Raw genomic sequence first — 20075 nt, 5'->3', positions numbered from 1 at the left:
GAAAATGGAACATTCGATTTTCATGGTGGGCGAAGGCGTGACAGATTAGATTTCATCTTATAGATTTCGACAGAAATTGTATTTCAATGTTTCCCCTGCCAAAATGCCTGAAGTGATTTTAAAAAAAAGCCCTGAACGAAAAATGGGTTCAGATAGAATGATTGCTTCTCCTGGGGTCTTGACCTCTTCCAGTCAGCCACTTTTACTGTGAAAGCTGGAGAGACAGTGACTTATTCCAAGCCCCTACTCGAGGCAACACAACATCTCGACTTCCAAACAAGCAGCCTGCGTCGAACAACTTGAAGCTTGTTGCAGTTGTTATAAGCATTGATGTATCCGTATCTGTAATATGTTTTTTTAAAAATGTGGCTGTGCGTGTATGTGGCATCACTATTCCACAAGTAATCACGGGGACAATATTGTGTGAAGAAAGTAGATTTTATTTTAACACAAAACATGTTAAAACCGGGCAAAGTTATGTTGGAATCCACTTCTTTACTTCGTTTCAGATGCTAACTGTTTCTATTTGAAATAGAAAAATATATATATTCTTTATGCAGACGAATTACCAAAGGCCAAGCGATAAATAGAATTGTCAAATTCCAGAGTGAATAGACGAAGATTGAGAGAGTCACGCAAACATTTAGAATTTAGTTGTTGAAGGCCAAAGTTAAATGAACTAAGCCACATTCTATTGTGCACAAAATAATTTCTAACACAGAGCGAAAGAATAAGAGTACCATGTGGAATGAAATTACTAAATGATCGCTGCAAAGTGGAGGGCATCATTGAAACCCCGGGAGTCAAAATATGGTCATAATGATGCTTGAGATAAGAACTTCAATGCTTGAGGGAAAACAAAGCTCAATTTACGTGGTAAGTAATGTGTTAGAATCCGTCATTCTTGTGAAGCTCTAAGGTAGTTAGAGAGCTAAATGTATTCTGTCACAACATGGACTGAACACGATGTTGCAATGCGTTTGCTGCAATTGAGAAAAAAAACGATTATGCCATCTCTATATTCCCATGGAACTCCCACATGATATATGCATAAATACGTTGCAAAAGTACTGAATCAACGCTTTATTCACAAACATTGTCCACAGAACATAAAGGCTGATTAATTCACACACTCACGGACCCAAAATGCTTGAAGTGTTTTTTGGTGTCAGAAAAGTATACTACATGTTCTTCGCTATTACTGGTGTTCCTGGTGAATGACTTTAATGATAAATGTATTTTAATTATGTTTCTGAGCAAGTTTTATTTGTTTTTCTTTACCGCTAATGTGACTGATATTATGAGATGTAAATCTGTGGTCACTGTTTTTAAGATATTGGATCAGTGACATAATTTGCCTCAGGCAGCTATACTTAATGACCTGTGCCTTTTTATTAAATTGACGCAACTCGAATTAAAACACTACATCAAACTGAAAGGTTCATTGCAATGTCAAACTACTTACTTACAGAGAGCACGGCAAATTGGTGAATCACATACCAGTGGTCATCATAGGCATGAGAGTAGGCGTCAGTCGACATATTTGTCACTGCATAATTATGACTTTGTATATAGGCTGGAATATGGTACGCCATTCTACATATCTATGCATCACTGGGAATGTCTGTTACTCTGCCACTGAGTGACGGTCATTATTTGCAGCAGAACAAATCAGCTTTCCTTTTCAATTATTATTTCATGTGGATGACTTCGCTTTTCAATTGAGCAGCCTACCTGTTTGGCGAATGTCATCGGTACTGTTGGCTTGATACATTTGGCATAGGTCTCGGACTTCAAATCAATTGACATTGCATTGATGTTCCACTGCATGCCATTTGGACTGTATGATCTGCGGCCGATGTTGCGATGAACCGAGAGGTAAAAAAAACTATTGCTTCAAATTGAAATCGGTTTTATAATGACATATTCATAATACAATTATAGGTAACATAAATACTTTCTGACAATGACTATTCCAGTTTCGTAATAAGATCCTTTAAATATGTAAGTTACGATTGCTAATTCTTATTATCTTATTGAATGATAATTATCTTTGCATTACACTTCAGTAACTCGCTGATGTTGAAGAAACATTTCTGTTCTCTGATTTGGAGTATCGACACAGTAAACCAAAAACAATGTATACCCTTCTCTAAAGGAAGATTGCCCTTGCAGTTGGAGAGACGTAGAAGTGAGGAACAAGTGATTTTATATTTTTATAACACAGACATCAGTCATATTGCTCATGGTGGCACAGTGTTTAGCATTGCTCCTCACAGCGCTAGAGAACCGGGTTCGATTGCCAGCTTGGTTCGCTGTCTTTGCGAAGTCTGTACGTTCTCCCTGTGTCTGCGCCGGAGTTTCTTCCCATAGTCCAAATATGTGCTGATTAAGTGCATTGGCCATGCTGAATTGCCCGTTGCTGTCAGGTTGATGAGGAGGTTAAATACATGGGATTACGGGGAGAGGGCCTGGATGTGATTGCTGTCGGTGCAGATTCTAAGGGTCAATGGCCTTCTTCTGTTTCTGTGGGGACTCTATGGTCAAGCGAATTAGTGATTACATAACAGTAAAGCAAATAGTGCTCTGTTTCAATAAGTAAACCTTGAAGTACGTGCAATTTTCAGTCACAATCGATCACTGCGGACAATTAAAGCATTTTTACATGAATTGCTTCAGGCCTAGAGATTCAATGGAGAGTGCAAGAGCATTAAACGTGGTGCGTTGAGGCTGAATTTTGTGGGGACTGATGCTTCCATTTCCCATCGGCGTGGTTGTTCCATATCAGACCACAGAACTTACTACCCGTATTTCTACTTGTATTACTTTAACATTTCATGGATGCTCATACATGAGGAAGGAGGCAGCATTAAGTCTCAGCTTTCACATTTAGTTAGGGGTAACTGTTTTCTGTTAATTCCTGATAGTATGAATGATGCCTTGCTATGCACTCTTTCAATCTGAGGTCATGGATTTGTCTTCGTCAAACCCAGTAGCAAAGCGGCTTTTGTATGGGGAAGATTTTGTGCTTACCCCAGTCACACGCTGGCATCTCCACATCAAAGATAAGGCAAGACAGCGATGAAAGGATGCACGTCGTTCATCAAAGGGAACAACAGTTCGACGGGGACGTAATTGCGAGTCGTTGTTTGGTTCTGAGGCTGCAACGCTGCAGCTGCTGGCAGCATGGGGAGAGGGGGGTGTCTGAAGGAAGTCACGGCCATTATTGCAGTGGTCTCGCACTTTGCATTAAGACAAAAGGCAGATCAATGTCAGGGGAGAGATCTTGGTTTCGAAGCAGAGTGAATGAGATCTGGGTTTGATCTATGCTGGGCTCCAATGGTCCACTTCAGCTTTTTCAGCAATGAATGCCACGATATCTGACTTTTTTCATATCATTGCCTGCTTTCCGGATGGAATGCATCCCAGGGTATTGAAAGAAATGTCAGAGGTAATAGTGGATGCGTTAGTGATTATTTATCAAAACTCGTTGCATTCTGGGGTAGTGCCGGTTGATTGGAAAACGGCTAATGTTACGCCGCTGTTTAAAAAAGGAAGGAGACAAAAGGCGGGTAACTATAGGCCGGTCAGCTTAACGTCTGTAGTAGGGAAAATGCTGGAATCCATTATTAAAGAGGAGATAGCAGGGCATCTGGATAGAAATGGTTCGATCAATCAGACGCAGCATGGATTCATGAGGGGAAAGTCGTGCTTGACGAACATGTTGGATTTTTATGAAGATGTGACTAGGGCGGTTGATGGAGGAGAACCGGTGGATGCGGTGTTTTTGGATTTCCAAAAGGCGTTTGATAAGGTGCCCCATAAAAGGCTGCTGAAGAAGATTAGGGCACACGGAGTTGGGGGTAGTGTGTTAAAGTGGATTGGGGACTGGCTATCCGACAGGAAGCAAAGAGTCGGAATAAATGGGTGTTTTTCCGGTTGGAGGAAGGTAACTAGTGGCGTGCCGCAGGGATCAGTACTCGGGCCGCAACTGTTTACCATTTATATAGATGATCTGGAGGAGGGGACGGAGTGCAGGGTAACGAAGTTTGCAGACGACACAAAGATAAGTGGAAAAGTGAATCGTGTGGAGGACGGAGAAGATCTGCAGAGAGATTTGGACAGGCTGAGTGAGTGGGCGAGGATATGGCAAATGGAGTATAACGTTGATAAATGCGAGGTTATACACTTTGGAGGAAATAATAACAAATGGGATTACTATCTCAATGGAAACAAATTAAAACATGCTACCGTGCAAAGGGACCTGGGGGTCCTTGTGCATGAGACGCAAAAGCCCAGTCTGCAGGTACAACAGGTGATCAAGAAGGCAAATGGGATGTTGGCCTATATTGCGAAGGGGATAGAATATAAAAGCAGGGATGTCTTGATGCACCTGTACAGGGCATTGATGAGGCCGCAGCTGGAATACTGTGTGCAGTATTGGTCCCCTTATATGAGGAAGGATATATTGGCATTGGAGGGAGTGCAGAGAAGGTTCACCAGGTTGATACCGGAGATGAGGGGTTTGGATTATGAGGAGAGGCTGAGGAGATTGGGTTTGTACTCGTTGGAGTTTAGAAGGATGAGGGGGGATCTTATGGAGACTTATAAGATAATGCGGGGGCTGGATAGGGTGGAGGCGGAGAGATTCTTTCCACTTAGTAAGGAAGTTAAAACGAGAGGACACAGCCTCAAAATAAAGGGGGGTCGGTTTAAGACAGAGTTGAGGAGGAACTTCTTCTCCCAGAGGGTGGTGAATCTCTGGAATTCTCTGCCCACTGAGGTGGTGGAGGCTACCTCGCTGAATATGTTTAAAGCGCGGATGGATGGATTCCTGATCGGTAAGGGAATTAAGGGTTATGGGGATCAGGCGGGTAAGTGGTACTGATCCACGTCAGATCAGCCATGATCTTATTGAATGGCGGGGCAGGCTCGAGAGGCTAGATGGCCTACTCCTGCTCCTATTTCTTATGTTCTTATGTTCTTATGTTCTTCTCAAGGTTAATGTTGTTGGTCTGCAAAAGGCTGCATTCAGCTGATACGATTTTTTAAAAGTTGAGCTATGACAGAGAGGTTCACGAACAGGCGGTTAGCATGACAACCCAGGTAGCATTGCAATCAGTCAGCCACAGCGGAGGGGCAGGACAGTCAGGTGGAACACAAAACAGGCGTCTGAATTACCAAAATTGTCATTCGGGCATGTTCAGAAAAAGCATATGCTCTCTCCATAAGACTGACAGACAATGGTGCATTGGCAGATTCATGCAGACGCTGTGACGGCCGATGGGTGGGCGCCGGTTGACAATCACCAGGCAGGAGTGTTCTCTTCCTGTCGGGGAACACTTCAGCAGTCAAGGGCATTCAGCCTCTGATCTTCGCAGAAGCGTTCTCCAGGGTGGCCTTCATGACACACGGCAACGCAGAATCGCTGAGCAGTGACTGATAGCCAAGTTCCGCATACATGAGGATAGCCTCAACCGGGATCTTGGCTTCGTGTCACACTATCTGTAGCCTCCATGACTTGCCTGGGCTTGCAAAGTCTCGCTGACTGTCCTGACCTGAGAGAATTCACACCTCTTTAGGCTGTGCTTGACCCTCTCGCCACTCACATTGTCTGTGCCTGTAAAGACCTGATTGCCTGTGAAGACTCGCATTCCAACCATTATCTTGTAACTTGAGTCTGTGTCTATGTATGCCCTGTTTGTGCACACAACTCTTCACTCACTTGAAGAAGGAGCAACACTCCTGAAGCTTGTGCTACCAAATAATCCTGCTCGGCTTTAACCTTGCGTTGTGAGACAACTTACAAGACAACGATACAGACAGCTAAGATTTTCTCGCGATCTCCTTTGTGAAAGCATCGTAGCTGTGAGGGACAGCTCGGTGGATAGGATATTAGTATGTAGATAGGCTGGAAAATTGGGCGGGGATCCTGGATTCAGGATTCAATCCTGGACCGGGGAGCGGCGCGGGCTTGGAGAGCCGAAGGGCCTGTTCCTGTGCTGTATTGTTCTTAGTTCTTTGTTTGTTCTTTGATCTAAGTGGTTGTTTATTACATGTACTGTGTGTAAAGTACAAAGAACAAAGAACAATACAGCACAGGAACAGGCCCTTCGGCCCTCCAAGCCCGCGCCGCTCCCCGGTCCAGGATTGAATCCTGAATCCAGGATCCCCGCCCAATTTTCCAGCCTATCTACATACCAATATCCTATCCACCGAGCTGTCCCTCACAGCTACGATGCTTTGTTCATTACAACCTATTAACTCACCCCCACCCCCCCCCCCCCATTCCAGACCATGTGATCTCCAGGGAGAGGCGAAAACCCAGAGTGAAAAACCCCAGGGCCAATATGGGGAAAAAAAAATCTGGGAAATTCCTCTCCGACCCCCTGAGGCGATCGAAACGAGTCCAGGAGATCACAATGGCCCTGATCGGAAAATGCTTCCCAACCCTAGTCATTTCCACTTCCACGAACACCATATGAATTCCCTGCCCCCGAGACAGGTTCCCAACTATCCGCAGTCTCGCTCTGTACTGGTACCAGCAAGATGATCATAGAATGAAGCCTTGAAACGAGAAACAAGGAACAATTAGCCCGCGCCGCTCCCTGGTCCAAACTAGACCACTCTTTTGTATCCCTCCATTCCCACTCCGTTCATATAGCTGTCCAGATAAGTCTTAAACGTTCCCAGTGTGTCCGCCTCCACCACCTTGCCCGGCAACACATTCCAGGCCCCCACGACCCTCTGTGTGAAATATGTCCTTCTGATATCTGTGTTAAACCTCCCCCCCTTCACCTTGAACCTATGACCCCTCGTGAACGTCACCACCGACCCGGGGAAAAGCTTCCCACCGTTCACCCTATCTATGCCTTTCATAATTTTATACACCTCTATTAAGTCTCCCCTCATCCTCCGTCTTTCCAAGGAGAACAACCCCAGTTTCCCCAATCTCTCCTCATAACCAAGCCCCTCCATACCAGGCAACATCCTGGTAAACCTCCTCTGTACTCTCTCCAAAGCCCCCAAGTCCTTCTGGTAGTGTGGCGACCAGAACTGGACGCAGTATTCCAAATGCGGCCGAACCAACGTTCTATACATCTGCAACATCAGACCCCAACTCTTATACTCTATGCCCCGTCCTATAAAGGCAAGCATGCCATATGCCTTCTTCACCACCTTCTCCACCTGTGACGTCACCTTCAAAGATCTGTGGACTTGCACACCCAGGTCCCTCTGCGTCTCTACACCCTTTATGGTTCTTCCATTTATCGTGTAGCTCCTCCCTACGTTATTCCCACCAAAATGCATCACTTCGCATTTATCAGGATTAAACTCCATCTGCCATTTCCTTGCCCAAATTTCCAGCCTATCTATATCCTTCTGTAGCCTCTGACAATGTTCCTCACTATCTGCAAGTCCTGCCAGTTTTGTGTCGTCCGCAAGCTTACTGATCACCCCAGTTACTCCTTCTTCCAGATCATTTATATAAATCACAAACAGCATAGGTCCCAATACAGAGCCCTGCGGTACACCACTAGTCACAGGCCTCCAGCCGGAAAAAGACCCTTCCTCTACCACCCTCTGTCTTCTATGACCAAGCCAGTTCTCCACCCATCTAGCCACCTCCCACTTTATCCCATGGGATCCAACCTTTTTCACTAGCCTACCATGAGGGACTTTGTCAAACGCTTTACTAAAGTCCATATATACAACATCCACTGCCCTTCCTTCGTCAACCATTTTGGTCACTTCTTCAAAAAACACCACCAGGTTAGTGAGGCATGACCTCCCTCTCACAAAACCATGTTGACTATCGTTAATGAGTTTATTCCTTTCTAAATACTCATACATCCTATCTTTAAGAATCTTCTCCAACAACTTCCCCACCACGGACGTCAAGCTCACCGGCCTATAATTACCCGGGTTATCCTTCCTACCCTTCTTAAATAACGGGACCACATTGGCTATCCTCCAATCCTCTGGGACCTCACCTGTGTCCAGTGACGAGACAAAGATTTGCGTCAGAGGCCCAACGATTTCACCTCTCGTCTCCCTGAGCAGCCTTGGATAGATTCCATCAGGCCCTGGGGATTTGTCAGTCTTTATATTCTCTAACAAACCTAACACTTCCTCCTTTGTAATGGAGATTTTCTCCAACGGTTCAACACTCCCCTCCGAGACACTCCCAGTCAACACATCCCTCTCCTTTGTGAATACCGACGCAAAGTATTCATTTAGGATCTCCCCTACTTCTTTGGGCTCCAAGCATAAGTCCCCACTTTTGTCCCTGAGAGGTCCGATTTTTTCCCTAACAACCCTTTTGTTCCTAACGTATGAATAAAATGCCTTGGGATTCTCCTTAATCCTGTCTGCCAAGAACATTTCGTGACCCCTTTTTGCTCTTCTAATTCCCCGTTTGAGTATTTTCCTACTTTCATTGTACTCCTCCAGAGCTCCCTCCGTTTTTAGCTGCTTGGACCTAACATACGCCTCTCTTTTCTTTTTGACCAGTCCCTCAATTTCCCTGGTTTTCCACGGTTCTCTAATCCTACCCTTCCTATCCTTCTTTTTTACAGGCACATGCTTGTCCTGTAGCCCTAACAACCGTTCCTTAAAAGACTGCCACATACCAGATGTGGATTTACCCTCAAACAGCCTCTCCCAATCAAGAGCTGCCAATTTCTGCCTGATCCCAATAAAGTTAGCCTTCCCCCAATCCAACACCTTACCCTTGGGACACCACTCATCCTTTTCCATCACTATCCTAAAGCTAACAGAATTGTGGTCACTATTTGCCACATGTTCCCCAACCAAAACTTTGAAGACCTGACCGGGCTCATTCCCCAGTACCAGGTCCAGTATAGCCCCCTCTCTAGTCGGGCTGTCTACATATTGTTCCAACGAACCCTCCTGTACACATTTGACAAATTCCTCCCCATCCAGAGTCCCTGCCCTCAGCGATTTCCAGTCTATACCAGGGAAATTGAAGTCTCCCACTACAACAACCCTATATTTCCTGCACCTATCCAGTATCTCCTGACATATCCATTCTTCCACTTCCCTTGGGCTGTTGGGGGGCCTGTAGTACACCCCCAACATAGTGACTGCGCCTTTCCTGTTTCTAAACTCCACCCAGAGTGACTCGCTACACGACTCCTCCGAATTGTCCTCCCTCTGCACCGATGTGATATGCTCTCCAACCAATACCGCTACTCCCCCACTTCTTTTGGCCCCTCCTCTGTCTCGCCTAAAACACTTGTACCCCGGAATATTCAGCTGCCAGTCCTGTCCCTCTTTCAACCAAGTCTCTGTCACCGCAACCACATCCAAATTCCTCGTGCGCATTAAGGCCCCAAGTTCGTCTGTTTTACCTGCTACGCTCCTTGCATTGAAGTATAACCACTCCAGACCCCCAGGCCCAGTGAGGTCGTCCTCCCCCAGAGTGCTCTTCTTCTTTGCCAGCCTTGTCCCAGCCCCAAGCTCGTCCCCAGCCACCATACTTATAGACCTAATAGTTTGATCCCCACCCCCCTGCCATACTAGTTTAAACCCCCCCGAAATGCACTAGCAAAGCTCCCAGCCAGGATATTCGTGCCCTTCCAACTTAGTTGTGACCCCTCCCTCTTGTACAGGTGCCATCCTCTCCTGAAAACCTCCCATTGGTCTATGAAAATAAAGCCCTCCCTCCTGGACCAGTCCTTTAGCCAGGCATTCATTTGAACCAACTCCCTATTCTTAGCCTCGCTGGCACGAGGCATTGGGAGCAGCCCAGAGATGGCCACCCTAGTGACCCTACTTTTTAACCTATTTCCCAACTCCCTGAATTGCTCTCTTAGGACCCCCCTACTCTTCCTATCTACGTCATTTCCACCAATGTGTATAATGACATCCGCTTCTTTATCTTCCCCTTTTAATATGCCTCCTATCCGCTCGGAGACATCCGTGACCCCAGCACCAGGTAGGCAGACTACCATCCTGGAGTCCCGTTCGCCCCCACAGAATCGCCTGTCTGTGCCTCTAACTGACGCATCCCCCACCACTATCGCTCTCCTAACCCCTCTCTTCCCTTTCCGGGCCACAGAGCCTGACTGTGTGCCAGTGACCTGGTCACTGTGTCTTATCCCTGGAGAGGCACACTCCTCCACACTATCTAAAACAATGTACCTGTTTTGGAGTGGGACAACCACAGGTGACCCCTCTTCTAACTGTCCACTCCCCTCCCCTCTCACACCTGTCACCAAGCCCTTCCTATTTTGAGAGACCTCTGGAGTCCTCCCTTGTACTTTACCCTTCTGCCCTTTACTCCTCCTAACTGTGACCCACTGCACACAGGTGGCTATTTCCCTCCCTGGCAACATCAGCGTGAATTTTCAACATGCACATTCTTACATTCCTTTAACATTCATATTAACTGTCAGCGCCAGAGAATGAGTTGTGAGGATCTGTGCTCGTTTGTCAAGGAGCTATGGTGACATATAGTCCTTCAGAAAAGTGCAGCTCCGGCAGCTTTTTCGAGTCCATACGCAAGACCCTGGATGATGTGATCATTGGAAGTTGTTGGAAGGTGTTTTGAGAGTCAGCATGGCTTTGTCAGTGGGAAATCATGTCTCACAAATGTGATTGAGTATTTTGAAGGGGTAAACAAGAAGGCAGATGCGGGCAGTGCAGTTGATAATGTTTACATGGACTTTAGCAGGCCTTTGACAAGGTTCGGCATGGTACATTGTTGCCTTAGGTGAAATCTCACGGGGTCCAGGGTGGGGTAGCTAAATAGGTACAAAATTGGCTTGATGACAGAAGCCAATGGTTGTAGAGGGTTGTAATTGAAACTGGGGGTCTGTGACCAGCAGTGTGCCTCAGCAATCGGTGCTAGGGACACTGTTATTTGTCCTTCATATTAATGATTTGGATGAGAATATAGGAGGCATGATTAGTAAGTTTGCAGATGACACCAAGATTAGTGGCATCGTGGACGAGAAGAAGGTTACCTCGGATTGCAACTGGATCTTGATCAATTGGGCCAGTGGGCTGACGAATGGCAGATGGAGATTAATTTAAATAAATGCGAGATGATGCATTTTGGTAGATTGAACCAACCAGGACTTACTCAGTTCATGGTAGGGCGTTGGGGAGTTTTACAGAACAAAGAGATCTTGGGGTAAATGTTCATAGCTCCTTGAAAGTGAAGTCACAGGTGTAAAGAGTGGTGAAGAATGCATTCAGCATGCTTGGTTTCATTGGACAGAGCATTGAATACAGGAGTTGGGACGTCTTGTTGAAGTTGTACAAGACATTGCTGAGGCAAGGGAATATTGTGTAAAGTTCGAGTCATCCTATTATAGAAAGGGTGCAGAAAGTATTTACTAGGATGCTAACGGGACTTGATCGATTGAGTTATAAGGAGTGGCTGGGTAGGCTGGGACATTTTCCTCTGCAGCGTAGGAGGCTGAGGGGCGGTCATATAGATAAAATAATGAGGGGCATGGATCAGCTAGATAGTCAATAACTTTCCCCAAAGGTAGTGGAGTCTAAAACTAAAGGGCATAGGTTGAATCTGAGAGGGGAGAGATACAAAAGGGGCAGTTTCATTTTCACACAGACGGTGGTGAGTGTCTGGAACAAGCTGCTAAAGCTAGTAGTGGAGGAGTGTACAATTCTGTTTTAAAAAAACGTTGAGACAATTTCACCGGTAAGATGGGTATACAGGGATATGGGGCAAATGCGGACAATTCGGACTAGCTTAGCGGTTGAGAAAAAAGGTGGCATGGACAACTTGACCCAAAGGGCCTGTTTCCATGATGTAAACCTCTATGACTCTATGATTTTATGATAGCTGATATCTCTGGAATGGCATTCCGAAAGCCCTGCAGTGGAGGTTTACAACAATGCACATTGCTGAACAAGTTGATCACAGCCACAACAAAGGTTTATTTAAAATCCACCACGTGTTTATTGACCAGTTTAACTTTGGTCTCACTGCAGTCGAAGAACAAAGAAAATTACAGCACAGGGACAAGGCCTTCGGCCCTCCAAGCCTGCACCGACCATGCTGCCCGACGGAACAAAAACTCCCTACCCTTCCGGGGACCGTATCCCTTCATTCCCATCCTATTCATGTATTTGTCAAGACGCCCCTTTTAAGTCACTATAGTATCTCTTTCCACTACGTCCTTGGTAACGAGATCCTGGTGTCCACCACCCCCAATAAAAAAGTGCCTCGTACATCTGCTTTAAACCTTCTCCCTCGCACTTGAAACCTATGCCCCTGAGAAATTCACTGTTCCATCCTGGGAAAACGTTTCTGACTATCCACTTTGTACATGCGCCTCATAATCTTCCAGACTTCTATCAGTTCGCCCCGCAACCTCCGTCGTTCCTGTTGGAACAAAACAAGTTTCTCCATACTCTCCTCATTGTTAATGCTCTCCACACCAGTCAACATCCTGGCAAATCTTTTCTGTACCCACTCCAAAGCCTCCAGATCCTTCTGATAATGTGGTGATCAGAATTTAAGATTATATTCAAAGGGTGGTCTAACTGAGGTTCGAAAATGCTGCAACACGGCTTGCCAATTTTTAAGCTCAATGCCCGGGCCGATGAAGGCAAACATGCCTTATTCCATATTGACTACCTTCTCTTACTCTGTTGAAACCTTCAGTGACCTGTGTATCTGTACACCAAGAACCTTCTGCCCATCAATACTCTTAAGGTTCTGGCATTTACTGCATATTTCTTCTCTGTATTAGACCTTCCAAGATGCATTACTTCATATTTGTCCGGATTAAACTCCATCTGCCATCTCTCCTCCCAAGGCACTAACCGATCTACCCTCTGATGGTCCTCATCTCTATCTGCAAATCCACCAACCTTTATGACGTCTGTAAACTTACTGTTGGAGGTAAAAAACCTCTGACACTATTAGTGGTTCAAAATGCAGATTTATTTTCACAATTGTGGGAGAGGTGAGGTTCCTAATAGTGGACCCCCAGCCTTCTCATCGAACACAAGTAAGAACAGAGTTTACATATGTCCCGGGCCCCACCCTCATTACATTGCAATTCTCTAAGATGTCTGTCATTGTTCATGGTGAGATTCTTGTTGTATTAGCAGTATCTTCCTCTGCGTAGTTTGTTCGATGTCCAAGGCCACGATTGTTCGTCATTTATATCCTTGAAACAACATCACAGGTTTTGCACAAACAAGTTAACTAATATACATACAAGTTTGTATAATACTTTATATCAGGAGAAGATGAATAACGTATGATGAACATATATATGAATCTATGGTGATTCAAAGACAGAAGGCATACATGTCAACTCCATCGTGTTAAACAAAGGTACATAAAAATGGAGACTGTTTAGCTTATTTCGAGCTGGGTTAATCGCATTTCTTGATAACAAATGGAGACAGAGGAATAGCTGTTCCTTTTATCTGGCACAGACATGAAAAACACCGAACTCTGACAAAAACATGGACTCTGCAGTGTTCTCAACAAAATCACAGAGTTCGGGTCTTAATGCTTATGTGTGACAAAGTTCATTAACCCATTCCCGACTGCACTCCCCCCTTTTGGTCGGATGCCAGGTCCAAACATGGCATTTATGACGAACTCAGAATCACATGGTATCGGGGAATGGGCCTAGCTCCTTAGTCGGGAGGTCTGCCCCCTCCACCTGTACACTTGCGACTGTCATAATTCGCGCTGTTACTGTTTTGCAACAAGCGTTCAATAATGCCATACAAACACAGCAAGTAATTACAATTACAATTAATACAATCAATCCATGCATCAGGTATGGATCCCACGACCCGAACCATTGCCCCAGCCAGCCCGGAGGGTTATAATCATGATATTGGTTCCCTTCTTCCTGTATTGCTTTTGCTACTTGTTTAATATGATCGGCTCAGCGAGTTATATTCTCAGAAGCTTCAGGAATATACGTACAGCATTTCGAGCCAACTATGGCACATGTTCCACCTTGGGAGGCTAGCACATAATCGAGTTCCAATCAGTTCTGTAACGCCACAGTCCGAATAACTACAACCTCTGCTGACATTTCAGAGATGGCCGTGCTCACCTCCTCGAACCCATCCTTAGTCTTATTTGCAACTTTCTCTCGGGTTGAGGCCATCCGTATAAGTTCCTGTGCTGCCGTTGCCGTCCCAAAAAATGGGTAGGCTATCATGAAGAATCGTTCTGTCTCACTAATGGCTCGCTTAGCCCTAAGCAGGTGTCTCTCGGGTTGGTCCCATAAGTCAGTGTAATGGTGAATATAAGGCACCACAATTTCAGGGAAGCCACGGATAAGCATTGTTTCCACAGACAAAATAGGTACCATTATATGCAGTCATCTCGCTTACATAAGCGGAGGAAAGGTTAACCGGGACAGTGGCTATGGGGCACTGGATTGTGACCTGTATCATGGCCTCAGCGTCATCAGTGATATCAATCTGCTGTATACAGTAGCTATGGCCAACAGGTATGATTCCATTTCTTGTTAGGCAGATAACTCCCCTTTGTTGATTTTTCACAATGAAGTAGGGTGAGGAATCTGATCTGTCGTAGCTGGGCTGGTAATTCTTCTTGAAGGACGATAAAGTGCACCCTCTGCCCCCTAGCCTTGAAACAACATCACTGTTGCTGATACCCTGCATAGTGGTACCCGATGGGGTTTTAAATGTCAGTTGCCTTGTCCCTTTCTGGGTTCCATTCCTTATTTAAAACCCATTCAATTACTTCTGGAGCTGATAAAGGGATAGGAAATAAGGGAATTCCTCCCTTTCCTCCGTGCGTGGGAATGTGTGAACAGACCCAGCACTTGCTCAGATTCGATTGTGATGCGTACAGATAAGACATATACACAAAGGTGTTCATACAATAGACAGAGTCATCGTTACAGAGATGATCACTGTGCTTCATCCCTAACTCCTCATAATTCAATTTATATTCTCCCGCTATGGCTAACAGGGCCAGGGTCGTGAGTATCAGCATGAGAAGCATCTTATCATTTACTGATATCCCGCGCGACCGTTATACAATGGTCCAAAGGCTATATTGCCCACGCGCAAATTTTCCCCACGCCCGTTCAGCTTGCTTGGAGGTCAGTTGTTTGTTTATATCTGCAATTGGAGTATATCACATATTTTTCCAATTAATTTCAGCATGTAAAACTGAGTATATACAGGCACAGATATCATACTTCATACGGGTCATTTCATTTTTGTACAAGCCCTGATTTGTTAGGTAATATTTTTACAAGGACATCCCACTGTTGGGACTGTCAGGGAGCATTTCAAGCTCTCTCCGCATCTCTTATTTCTTGATTGTCTTTTACCGATTTATGCATCCCTTTTAGTTGGGTGCTTAGTTTCAAAACATATCTCCTGATTTTATCTTTTAGTGGACCTACATCGGTCCCACCTGTTATGATGCTTTTTGGTAATTGTGTCGTCCGTCCTGTCATTAGCTCATAAGGGGTTAATCCGGTTGTTTGGTTTGTAGCAACCCTTAATCTCATTTAGTATGGTGGGCAATACCTTCATCCACGTTTTTTTTTTCCCGATGTCTGTATGGCTTTCGCCAGTGCAAAGTATTTTTGCCCAATGTAATTAATTGTGCTATGCTTTAAGTTAATTGAAGCTAATTTGGCCTCAGCAGCTTGGACTTCTGAGTCCAACTTAGAAACTTAGCTGCAGTCTCTGATAGTACAATGTAAGGTAAATAAACTTTCTCATGGCCAAGTTGTTGATGTAGCTGGAGATTTCTTGTATGTAATAATAACATCTAATTTAGTTATGCTTTAGAAACAGATTTTTTTTTCAATCTCAGGCTGGTTTTTGGCTGCTCTCTCTCCCTCCCCTTTCCTCTAAAATAACCGTTATTTCAAAAACAATGCTTAAAGAAAGGCATATTTACTTCAGATCAGTCGAGTTTATTCTGAAGAAATAAACACACCCTTCAGTTGGCTTGGTGCGAATCACACAACACTTTGCACTGGCTGCAGCCGGACATTCTATCAAAAGACATCGCTTTTCTCATTTAAATCACGTACCATACAAGTCCGATCTTTGTATGATGTATTCTTACATTATATCTAATTTGATAATTTGTTTGTCCACATTTGAAAGTGCAATGTTTAAGCAGAAATGATCCTTCTATAGACAGATTGTCTCACAAGGTAAACACCAGTGTTTCGTGGTCATAGATGCCAATAATTTATGCTGCCAGATACAGCTCTTTAAAAACACAGATAAACGAATAAGCAGTTTGTTGTGTGCAGTCGACTGCTGCAAGATTTTTGAGTCTGGCTGCAAAGCCAGTCTCCAACTCTTTTTCTCTCTCTCAAGTAATCCGGTTTCACTTCCTGTCATGTGAACATTAATTGTGCAAGCTATTACAAATTATGGCAAAGAATGGTTACATGTTTGGAATAACTAGCCTTTTTTCACAGACTTATGTTTTTATCAATACACAATATACATTATATCGGGTATCTCAAAACCCTCTTAATTTAATTTTAAATTAATCTGTTTCCATTTTTAAACTGAGCTCCAGATCAGAATTCCTTCATTTTCAGAACGATAACAAGCACAATACATGTAACAATAACAAGAGTTACTTGATTAGAAATGTTTTGGTTTGCTTCCTAGCTGGCTAGGTTTTAAGCTTTGCAGTGTTCTTAGATTTGGAAAACCTTGGACAATAGATGGCACAATTCCAACGGCAGTATATAATTTTAACTATTTACCCTATCAGAACTATCATCAATGTTAGATGATTTAAATGATGTAATTTGTTGCATGTTATCAGAACATCACACAAGTCTTGAATTTCATATCGGTAACTAACTGAAAACACAAGTTCCAATAATTCATGGTGTTCAATGGTTGGCATCAAATGCAAATTAAAAATACTCAAGGACAACATCTTTATTTGTATTAACAACTGAGGTTTTAACTTATTAATCTCCTGCTGTAAATTGGGATAATCGGAACTACGATTCATTGATTTGATAGACTTTAAACTGATTCATAGACAGTATATTCACCTCATTCATTTGTTCCTGCTTTTCTATTTTTCACAAAATTACTTATTATTTTTTTAACTTCTCAACTACACTCTTATAATTTCAACTTCACTCTTATAATTTCAACTTCAAGACAAGGAAAGAGCACATGGTCCTTCCAAGGTTTAACTCCTTTCTCAACATTAAAACGAACAACAAAACATTCACGCAATCACATTGTTAAACACACAGATACACACAGATACACATGGAAGCTTCCAACATTTATTCAGACTTAACATCTTAAACTGGGATGGAAGTAAAACATTTAAGAATACAGACCGTTGATTAACAGTCGCTTTTATTCTGCTGCCTTCCAAGCTGTAATTCAACTCAAAACAGAAGTAAATTCAAGAAATCTTTTCACTTTAATCTTTAACCGTTTGTAACAAATACTTCCCCAGCATTTTCTTATCTCATTATTCCACTGAATTATTTCGCTCATCTCTAATTATATTGATTTGTCAATTTAGTATTATAGGCGGGCACTCCCTTTTAGCCCGTCTGTTATTTAATACAGTTTCATGGTTGATCCATGTAACACATTTTAATTAGAATGCATTATGGCAGTATAATAATTCCCAGTATGACACACGCACTCCCATTCTACCTTATGTAACTCCCTTCTCTGTTAAATTTTGACTATAACTTAAAATTACTGCAAGTCTTATAACTCAGAGGAACATAAACAAGTGATTAATCATCATTTCAAATACGCAGGAATAATTCTATTTATCTTTTCAATTTCAGTTCTATCAAAAATACATTTTCAAATTTAACAAAGCCTGATCCAAATAATCCATTTATTTTATCACTTTTAAATATCCCTACTACAATAATTATCTTTACACAGGCAGATGCAAGATCAAATCTACTGTGTGCTTAAATGCCTAACTCTCCTCTTCAGATGTAACCTAATGCTATTATTCCCACATTCCCAAAATCTCTGTCCGATGCATTATCGTAATATTTACTGGGGAACGTAATTTATTAAACTCGCATTGATCTGCTATACCCCATTCCATCACATGAGGCTCTCGATCGCAATTACATCTTACATCTCTCTCTCTCTCTCCCTCGAGTGAGAGAAACTTACAACCTGTTTGTTTTCTTTTAACGTTTTATTCCCCTTTTAACTGTTTTGTTGCGGTAATTGGTGTATTCCTTTAACTGAGTCCAATGCTTCCAGACACCCCTACCTTGCATATCTATGCAGGCACAGGTGTCTCTACTGATAATGATCTCATCGGGGCCTTTTCAATTGGGGGCAAATCTAGGTTTTCCTGGTAGTGTTTTTACCATAACCTTGCTGCCCGCCGGGGGTACCTCCGGGGTCTGTTCTAGTTTATTGTGCTCATCTATCACTATTTGTTTGTCCCGTACTGTTTTCCGCATATCTTTTAATTGGGAGCTTAACTCTGATACATATCGTCTAATCCTGTCCCGTAATGGGCCTACATCTGTATATTTCTGTGATCCATCCACAAACAGGACCAAATCTGGTGCCTCCAGGGGCACATCTTTTATTCTACTCTCCTCTACCTCTTCGTCTACGGTCCCCACATGAGTGGGGAGACCCTTCACCTAACATTCCTTCTGCGGGGTTCATTCCCATGTCTCGTACAATGGTGAGTGGGAGAAGTACTGCCTCCCACTTCGCCCTTCTCATATTTGAGACAGACCGCAATTTTCCTCTGTTCAGCATTTCCACCAAGGTATGTTTGGTGTGTGAAACAATATTCCCCGTCATTATGATGGGCTCGCTGACCTTTACTGCCCATGCCGCACAATCTAGTGCGTCTATACATCTGGGTAACCCGGTTACTACGGGGCCCTCCGCTGTGGAATAATAACCCACGGGTCGCTGTTTGTCCCCATGGACCTGTGTGACTACTGCCGAATAAAGCCCCCCTCGTTATTACAATAGATATGAAAATCTTTACTAGCGTCAGGCAGTCCAAGTCCTGGAGCCTTCATTAGTTCTACTTTTAGCTTACTATATGCCCTTTCCTATTCTGATCCCCATTCTATAACTTCTAGAGCGGGTTTCCCCCCTTTTACTAGCCTTTGTATTGGTTCGGCGAGCCTTGCGAATTCTGGTATAAAGTTGCGGCTGTAATTAAACAAACCCAAAACCTTCCTTACCGCTCGGACGGTTACTAGTCTTGGCATTTGCTGTATGGCTGTTTTCCTGTCCAATGGCATTTCTTTGGTCCCCTGGGATATCAGGTGTCCCAAATATAACACCTGCGCTTTCCCTATTTGGGCCTTCCTGGGGCTCGCCTTTAGTCCCTGTTCGTCTAAGTGTTTCAGGACTGAGTATAGTGCCGTCTGGTGATTATCTACACTGGGTCAATTCCACCACTCCTGTTCATTCGCATTGGGATTTTGGAACAACATTGGCAAGCCAGATACCTCTTTATATTTCCTTTGATTCTCACATTCACTGATCCCTCTTCTTAATTATTTTATTGTGGTAATTCTGCTCCAATAAGTGGGAGCATTCCCTAATACTCTCTGAATCTCCGTTTTACACTGGGTGACGCGTTTATAATTTTGCTTTTGGCCGTGCACCAGTTCCCCTCCGGGTTACTGGTGCTGAGTTGTATTCTAGCACGTCCTACTCCTCTGCAGGAGCCGGTGGTCCCTGTGTGGATTCATTAGGAGGTAGAGGAACAGTTTCCCCTCTCCATTGTTTTTCTTCGAAGACTTGGTTTTGTTTCTCCAATTCTCTTATTCTGAGTTCTAACTCTCTAATCTTTTCTTTATCTTGCTCAATTAGTCCAGCTAACTGATGCATTAACAATACTCCTATCTTCTTTGCCTCGTTTCTCTTTTCTTTATATATCCACGTTTTCTGCTACTCTAAGGTCTGAGACGTATCCCAGCCATCCTTTTGCATCCTCTATTAATGCTTTTCTCTTTGATAAGTACACGTCAATGAGAGGACCTGCAGATCCCCTCATTACTTCATTATCTGCCATTTTGCAGACTTCACTACCC

The sequence above is a fragment of the Mustelus asterias genome, chromosome 23 (assembly GCF_964213995.1).
Source record: "Mustelus asterias chromosome 23, sMusAst1.hap1.1, whole genome shotgun sequence".
Lineage (NCBI taxonomy): Eukaryota > Metazoa > Chordata > Chondrichthyes > Carcharhiniformes > Triakidae > Mustelus > Mustelus asterias.
This window is presented reverse-complemented; position numbering follows the sequence as displayed.